Below are 7,311 nucleotides of genomic sequence, written 5' to 3'. Positions count from 1 at the left end.
ACTCAAGACACTGCGGTCTGCTTCCAAGGGAGGAGCTGGCTTTCAGATAAGACATGAAATAAAGGCTTTCCCTGCCCTCACCACTGTGGCACTGTTGCAGTGAAGAGCAGAGGAAATGCCTGTTATCCTGACTAATGGTTATCCCACAGACAACAGTTCAAGAACAGATGATCCAGTTGTTACCACATTCATTGATTTGGGATCTTTGCTGTGTGCACAGTCACAGCTGGGTTTCCCTACATTACAAGCGTGGCTGCACAACAAAACTATTTCTTTGGCTGTAGGATGTTTTGGCTGTCTGAAAAAGACATCAAAAGAACTATTTAAATGTGAGCTTTTCTTCTTTAATTGTGGTAGTACTGGTTATTTCGAAATAAATATGGAACCAATTCTATTCCCCTTTACGTAAGCTGCAGTTCATTTCCACAACCAATTCCCTTTACAAGGTTTAATATAGGGTCCGTTTCCAACACCCTCAGGTACTCGACTACAGATCACAACAGTTGTAACATTAAGTACTTCCACACATCTCACCTCCAACACCATTGTCAATTATCTTAAGTCAGTGCCTTCTGTTTACAAGCCCACCTGCCAGTGGAAACAATTCCTCCTTCCTTAATCCATGGGAACCGTCACAACTGGATGGCTCCAGGAGCAATCCGATGGCCTGGGTTAACAACTCCCAGAATGGCTTCAAGCCATTGTATTTTTTAAAATTAGTTTGATTTGCAACTCTACTGTGAAAATGCTATTTTGTTTCACAGTCCTACAGTAGGAAACTGGACCTTTATCCCACTGAGTCTGGTAAAGAAAGGTGAGGGGGCACCCAGACTTGAACTGGGGACCTCTTGATCTGCAGTCAAATGCTCTACCACTGAGCTATACCCCCTGTATATTGTCCAAGGCTTGTGGAAGTCAGGAGTCACTAAGTCCCTCTTGGATAAAGACAGTCCAATAATTCCATGGAAGATTAACTGGCAGATTAAAATTATCTGATACCATACTTCATCAATGAACTCAAACCACAAATCATCCTTTACACTCAGTGAATTACTTTACGAAATGTGGTTTTGATTTAATTTAGGAAACAGGGCATTCATTTTGTGCAGAGCAAATCCCACAAAGAGCTATGCTTTAAGGACAAAATAATCTGATTAATAGAACCGGGCAAGTCATAAATGCTGATGAGATCACCAGCAAGAACTCCCCTGCTATGCTTTGTAATAATGCCATGGAATCCTTTAAGTCACCTGAGAGAACAGATGGTTCAACATCTAATTCAATGACCAGTACCTCTGACAGTCCAGTGCTCCCTCTGTGTTGCACTGAGATGCCAGTGGTATAGGAGCTGTGACCTTACTGTTTCCTGTGTCCCAGAGAGGTAAAAGAAATAAAGAGAAGGATTTTCATTTATCCTGGATTCCTATGATCATTTTTTTCTTTTTATCACTTTTATAGACTTGAAACTCATTTCCTCTCTCCTGTTTAATGGATTCAGTTTTGCAATCTTATGTCCCTAATATGCAATTGATTAGACGGTAGACACTGTTGGGTCTCTCCATCAGACTAAACTATGATGATTTAACTCTTAGGCAACATCCTTCCTCTGTAATTCACAGTAACCCAAGAATAGAAGATGGAGTAAATGAAGCAGCCATTGTTCGTGAATAATTTAAGTGATCAGTCTAACTGTAGAAAAGATAACTGCAGAAATGATTTACGAGGATGTTGCCAGGACTAGAAGGCCTGAATCTGAGGGAGAGGTTGGCCAGGCTAGGTCTTTATTCCTTGGAATGTAGGAGAATGAGGGATGACCTTATAGAAGTGTTTAAAATTATGATAGTTATAGATAAAGTGGACGGTACTGGGTAGGGGAGTCCAAGACCAGGGAGCAAAGGTTTAGGGTGAGAGGGGAAAGATTTAAAAGGGATCTGAGGGGCATTATTTTCACCCAGAGAGTGGTGAGAATATGAAATGAGCTGCCAGAAGAAGTTGTTGAGGCAGGTACAAGAGCTTCATTTAAGAAGCACTTGGAATAAGCACATGGAGGGGTGGGATTTGGAGTGATATGGGCCGAATCTGGGGCTATCTGGGTAAACAATGTGGTCGGCATGAACTGGTTGGACCGAAGGGCCTGTATTCATACTGTATTGCTCTATGATTCTGTACAAAATAAGATGCCTTGGGGTCTATGTTTAGAACCTGCTGAAGAGCTTTCGATAACCACGCTTGTTGTCATAGTTACCTCTGTCAAAAATGCATGAGACAGGTAAGACCTCATGACTTACCTGCTCCTGGTTCCCCTGAAAACAGTCCAACTCTATAAGCAGAGGATCTAATAATTCAGATGTCTAGATTAATAATCTGCTGATACCAGTTCCCACCAATAAAACAATTCTGGAATTAAAATGCTAATAATCATAACAAGGGCACTACTGGATTGTTGTTAAAGTTAATCGGGATCATCCATGTGTCGTGGATCGACAACACGCTTGTTCCTTTATTGCATTCTTGGGTCATTTGTTCAACTCAGCACTTTCCCTCAATTATTCCAGCCCTAAAAGTCAAATTCAATGGATGCTTCATAACTTTTTAATTCTCCTTACAGTTCAACAGTGCACAAGGGAATTTCAAGGCTACAAACTGGAGAGCATTCAATTCCCTCATCTGCCATTATACGGTTACAATGCAGCACATCCTTTGTGATCCATTCTTGCATCTGGCAGTGGCCTTTATTGAGAAAGTACCCAGATTCCATGGAAGATTACTATCTCAACCGCTCCCTTGTGCATCTGTGTTCAGTCACAATGACAAGGTTGGCCAGATGGATATATTCAGTAAGATTATTTGGAATGGATAGGGGATAAAAACCCTCAAGTAACGGAGGACTATAAGTGTTCTGTTTAAGTGAAGCCAACATCCACAGAATGGTATTCTGTCATTGAGTTCATCTAGGCAGGGTGTGATCATTTACAGACACTCCCTTCAGTAAGCGAAAATCGAAAAAGATGCTGGAAATCTAAAATACAGGTTCTCCCAGGCTTATGAAAGCCCAACTTATGGACACCCTGTGCATTGGAACGAATCTTTGGGAAACCACTGGGTGGATAGGGGACAGATTTGCCAGCTGTTGCGGAACTGCAGGTACCTCCTACTGGGTGGGAATGGGGGCATTTCCGCATGCCTTCACTTCCCCCCCCCCACTCAACCCCCTCCTCCCTGAGCTGCAACTATCAGGGGCACAGTCAAGCCAAGCAGAGCTGGGAATGCTGAGCAGACTCCCTCGCTCGCTCTCCGAGTCAGTGAGGCCGGCTGGCGGCCGTTCTTCCCGCGCCTGCTAGCTCTGCCTCCACAACCACAAACAGTTCTGTTATTAAGTGGCAGGGTTTGCTTTCCATCTCTGTATACGTGATTCTCGATTCGACCATTCGAACGTATCCTGGTCAGCTCTCCAATCTTTCTTCTTCCTAAACTTAAATGTATCCAAAACTTGGTGACTGCTTCCTGACTCATTCAAGTCTCTTCCATCCATCACCCTGCGTTTGCTCCTTCCACCTAGAAAGGCCTCTATATTAATTGTTTTCAAATCCCCCACAACCCTGACCTTACCTTTCTCCGTACCCTCTCCCATACCCTCTTGAGTTTAGAAGAATGAGAGATGATCTAACTGAGACATATAAAATTTAACAGACATTTGGACAGGTATGTGGATCAAAAAGGTTTAGAGGGATATGGGCCAAACACGGGCAAATGGGATGAGCTTAGATGGGAACCTTGGTCAGCATGGACCAGTTGGGCAGAAGGGCCTTCTTCCTTGCTGTAGGGCTCTAAGACTTATGGATCATGACAAGGTAGATGCACGACTGATGTTTCAACAAAGTCAACAATGTCGAGTTTATTGTCATCTGCACAAGTACATGTGTGCACAGGTGCAATCAAAATCTTATTCACAGCAGCATCACAGGCAGATACGATAAGATAAGATAAGATAAGATAAGATAAGATAAGATAAGATCAGATCAGATCAGATCAGATCTCTTTGTTAGTCACATTCTGGGGGCAGCCCGCAAGTGTCGCCCCCAGGCTGTGATCACCTGACTGTGGTGTCACAGTCTCAAAATAGATGGTTGGAAGCAAACTCACGTGGACAACACCTCTTCTGGGTTCCCCTCCAGTTCCCGCACCATCCTAACTTGGAAGTTTATTGCCTGTCCTTCTTCATCACAGGATCCTGAAGTCCCTCCCCAACAGCTCTGTCGGGAGCACCTTCACCAGAAGGGATGCAGCGGTTCAAGAGGACGGCTCACCATGGCTCTGTCACGGGCAATAAATGCTGGCCTTGTCAACAATACACCCTGATCGTAAAAACAAATACTTCCCTGCTGAATCTGTAGCAAAGCACACAAAATGCTGGAGGAACTCAGCAGGTCAGGCAGCACCTATGGAGGGAAATGAACAGTCAACGTTTCGGGCCGAGACCCTTCATCAGTCTGTACTGTCTCAATGCACTGTGTAATGAATTGACCTGTACGATCAGTACGCAAGACAAGTTTTTCACTGTACCTCGGTACAAGTGACAATGATAACCCGATACCAATACTAATCAGGACTGGAAAGGAAGAGGGCAGAATAAAAGGGTATAGGGAGGGGGAGGAGCACAGGCTGACAGGTGAGAGGTGAGTCCAGGTGAGGGGGGGAAGGTAGGTGGGTTGGGGAGGGGGGATGAAAGAGAGTGATATGAGAAGCTGGGAGGTGATAGGTGGAAGAGGCAAAGGGCTGAAGAAGAAGGAATCCAATTGGAGAGGACAGTAGACCTAGGAGGTGGGCCAGTCATCATTCTATATCTCATCATATAAGACTATTGAACGGTTCCCTTATACGATGAGATGGACTCTGACCTCACGATCTACCTTGTGACCTTGCACCTTATTGTCTACCTGCACTGCACTTTCTCTGTAGCTGTGACACTTTACTCTGTACTGTTATTGTTTTTATCTGTACTGCCCCAATGCACCCTGTACTAACCCAATGTATCTGCACTGTGTAATGAATTGACCTGTACGATCTGTACGCAAGACAAGTTTTTCACTGTACCTCCGTACATGTGACAATAATAAACCAATACCAATACCAAGTAGAAGGTGCTGGAGGCTTAGCGGCTGAGTATTTAAATGAGAGATTGATAGTTTTTAAACATTAAAGGAAGCAAGGGATATGTGGATTGTGCAGGCAAGTGGCAGTGAGGTTAAAGATCATCCATGATTTTAATGAAGCACAGCAGGCACAAGGGACAGAATAGCCTATTTCTGCTTTAATTTCTTTTGTTCTCTTTAGCTCTACATCTGTCTGAAATCTCTGTGATTCTTTATTTCTGGTCTCCGACACATCTGCAAATTCATTTGGCCTATATTCAGCTCCCTTAGGTCAGGAGTTCCCTCCTTAACCTCTCGTCCTATCCTCTCCTCTCTACTCTGACCGAGCTTTCAGACAAATTTTGTTTCATGACATTCCTATGAAGTGCCTTGGATCATTAAAGACATTACAGAAATCTGGGCTATTGGATGCAATTTAATCATGTTCCTTGGTCAGTATCTAACAATCAATGAATTAGGCGACTGGTGTAATGCAGCCAGTGTCGTGCTGGTGTTGTCCAAGGACAGGCACGGTAGTGTAGCAGTTAGAGTAACGCTATTACAGTGCCAGCGACCCGGATTCAATTCCGGCCACTGTCTGTAAGGAGTTTGCACGTTCTCCCTGTGTCTGCGTGGGTTTCCTCCGGGTGCTCCAGTTTCCTCCCACATTCCAAAGGCGTACGGGTTAGGAAGTTGTGGACATGCTATGTTGGCGCCGGAAACGTGCTGACACCTGCGGGCTGCCCCCAGAACACTCTACGCAAAAGATGCATTTCACTGTGTGTTTCGATGTAAATGTGACTAATAAAGATATCTGTCTAATCTAAAGTGAGCTTGAAGTAGAGGCTGAGTTTCTGTGGATAACGTTGTTCTAATCCTTGGATAATAAATACTGAACTGATTGCCAGCACAATTCCCTGCACTACAAGGCCATAACTGGCTCTAAGCTGCTTTGTGAGGCTGCAACAACAGAAGAGTTGCTATATAAATGCAAGCTCTTTCTTTATTAGCTTCATAATCTACCCGTGATTTTGGTGGTTCATCCCAGGGGTGCTGCCACATTCTCGGACTCTTAATTCTACCTCCATTATTGTCACTTTAGCATTTCTATCTGCATTACATCCAATTGCACTGCAATACTTTGCACCATTCTGCTGTTTTGTGCTCCTCACGGTATTGGTCGTTGCATTTATTATCACCGTGTACGCTGTTTACTCTGTGAGCTTCATGTGAGCAAGGAATTTCATTGCACCCTGGCAATAAACTAATCTGATCTACCCAACATTCTTTCTTCACGTCTGATGGCTGGTGGTAATTGCCTACGTACCTATTCCAGTGGGGTTAAAATGGACTCTTGGGAGAATTATTGCCAAGAGTAAAGAGGAGTTGGAGTTACAGAGCTACTTAAGTTGGAGTGGTTGAAGGGTGTGGTGTGTTGTCCACAGACACAAGGAACTATCACCACAAAGATGGCTAGTCCTTCAACCTTACTGCCAGATTCACCAAACAGCTTCCAACATTTCCAGTGCAAAGGCAGCATCTTGTGGAGCAGACAGGAACAACAAAGACAAAACTACCAGCTCAAGGTGGAGATCTCACACCATGTACAAAGACGCATCACAAACAACACAGGGGTTTCTTTGGAGTTGATTCACTTTACAAGGTATACAGTCTAGTTGCAATGATTAGTTTTTTTTCTTAATATTGGTAAATTGGTAAGTTGGTTTATTATTGTCACATGTACAGAGGTACAGTGAAAAACTTTGTTTTGTATCCCATCCATACAGATCATTTCATCATATCTGTGCATTGAGGTAGTACAAGGGGAAACAATAACAGAATGCAGAATAACGTGTTACAGTTACAGAGAAAGTGCAGTGCAGCAAGATAATAAGGCGCAAGGCCATAACGAGGTAGATTGTGAGGTCAAGGGTCCATTTTATCATACTAGGGAACCATTCAATAGTCTTATAACAGCAGGATAGAAGCTTTCAGGTGGTACATGCTTTCAGGCTTTTGTATCTTCTGCCCAGTTGGGGGGGGGGGGGGGGGGAGGGAGAAGAGAGAATGTCCAGGTGGGTGGGGCCTTTGATTATGTCAGCTGTTTTACTGAGGCAGCAAAAAGTGCAAACAGAGTCCATGGAAGGGAGGCTGGTTTCTGTGATGTGCTGAGCTGTGT

At 43.9% G+C, this 7,311-nt stretch overlaps 1 non-coding gene across 1 annotated transcript; it reads right to left on the bottom strand.

The window, feature by feature from the left end:
* Nucleotides 1-817: 817 nt before the first annotated feature.
* Nucleotides 818-889, bottom strand: trnac-gca (transfer RNA cysteine (anticodon GCA)). The gene has a single exon. It is a non-coding gene; the product is annotated as a tRNA-Cys (tRNA).
* Nucleotides 890-7,311: the final 6,422 nt, after the last annotated feature.

Source organism: Pristis pectinata, chromosome 25 (genome assembly GCF_009764475.1).
Source record: "Pristis pectinata isolate sPriPec2 chromosome 25, sPriPec2.1.pri, whole genome shotgun sequence".
In the NCBI taxonomy this organism is placed as follows: Eukaryota; Metazoa; Chordata; class Chondrichthyes; order Rhinopristiformes; family Pristidae; genus Pristis; species Pristis pectinata.
The sequence above is the reverse complement of the archived record's forward strand: the minus strand, read 5'-3'. Positions and strand labels throughout refer to the sequence as shown.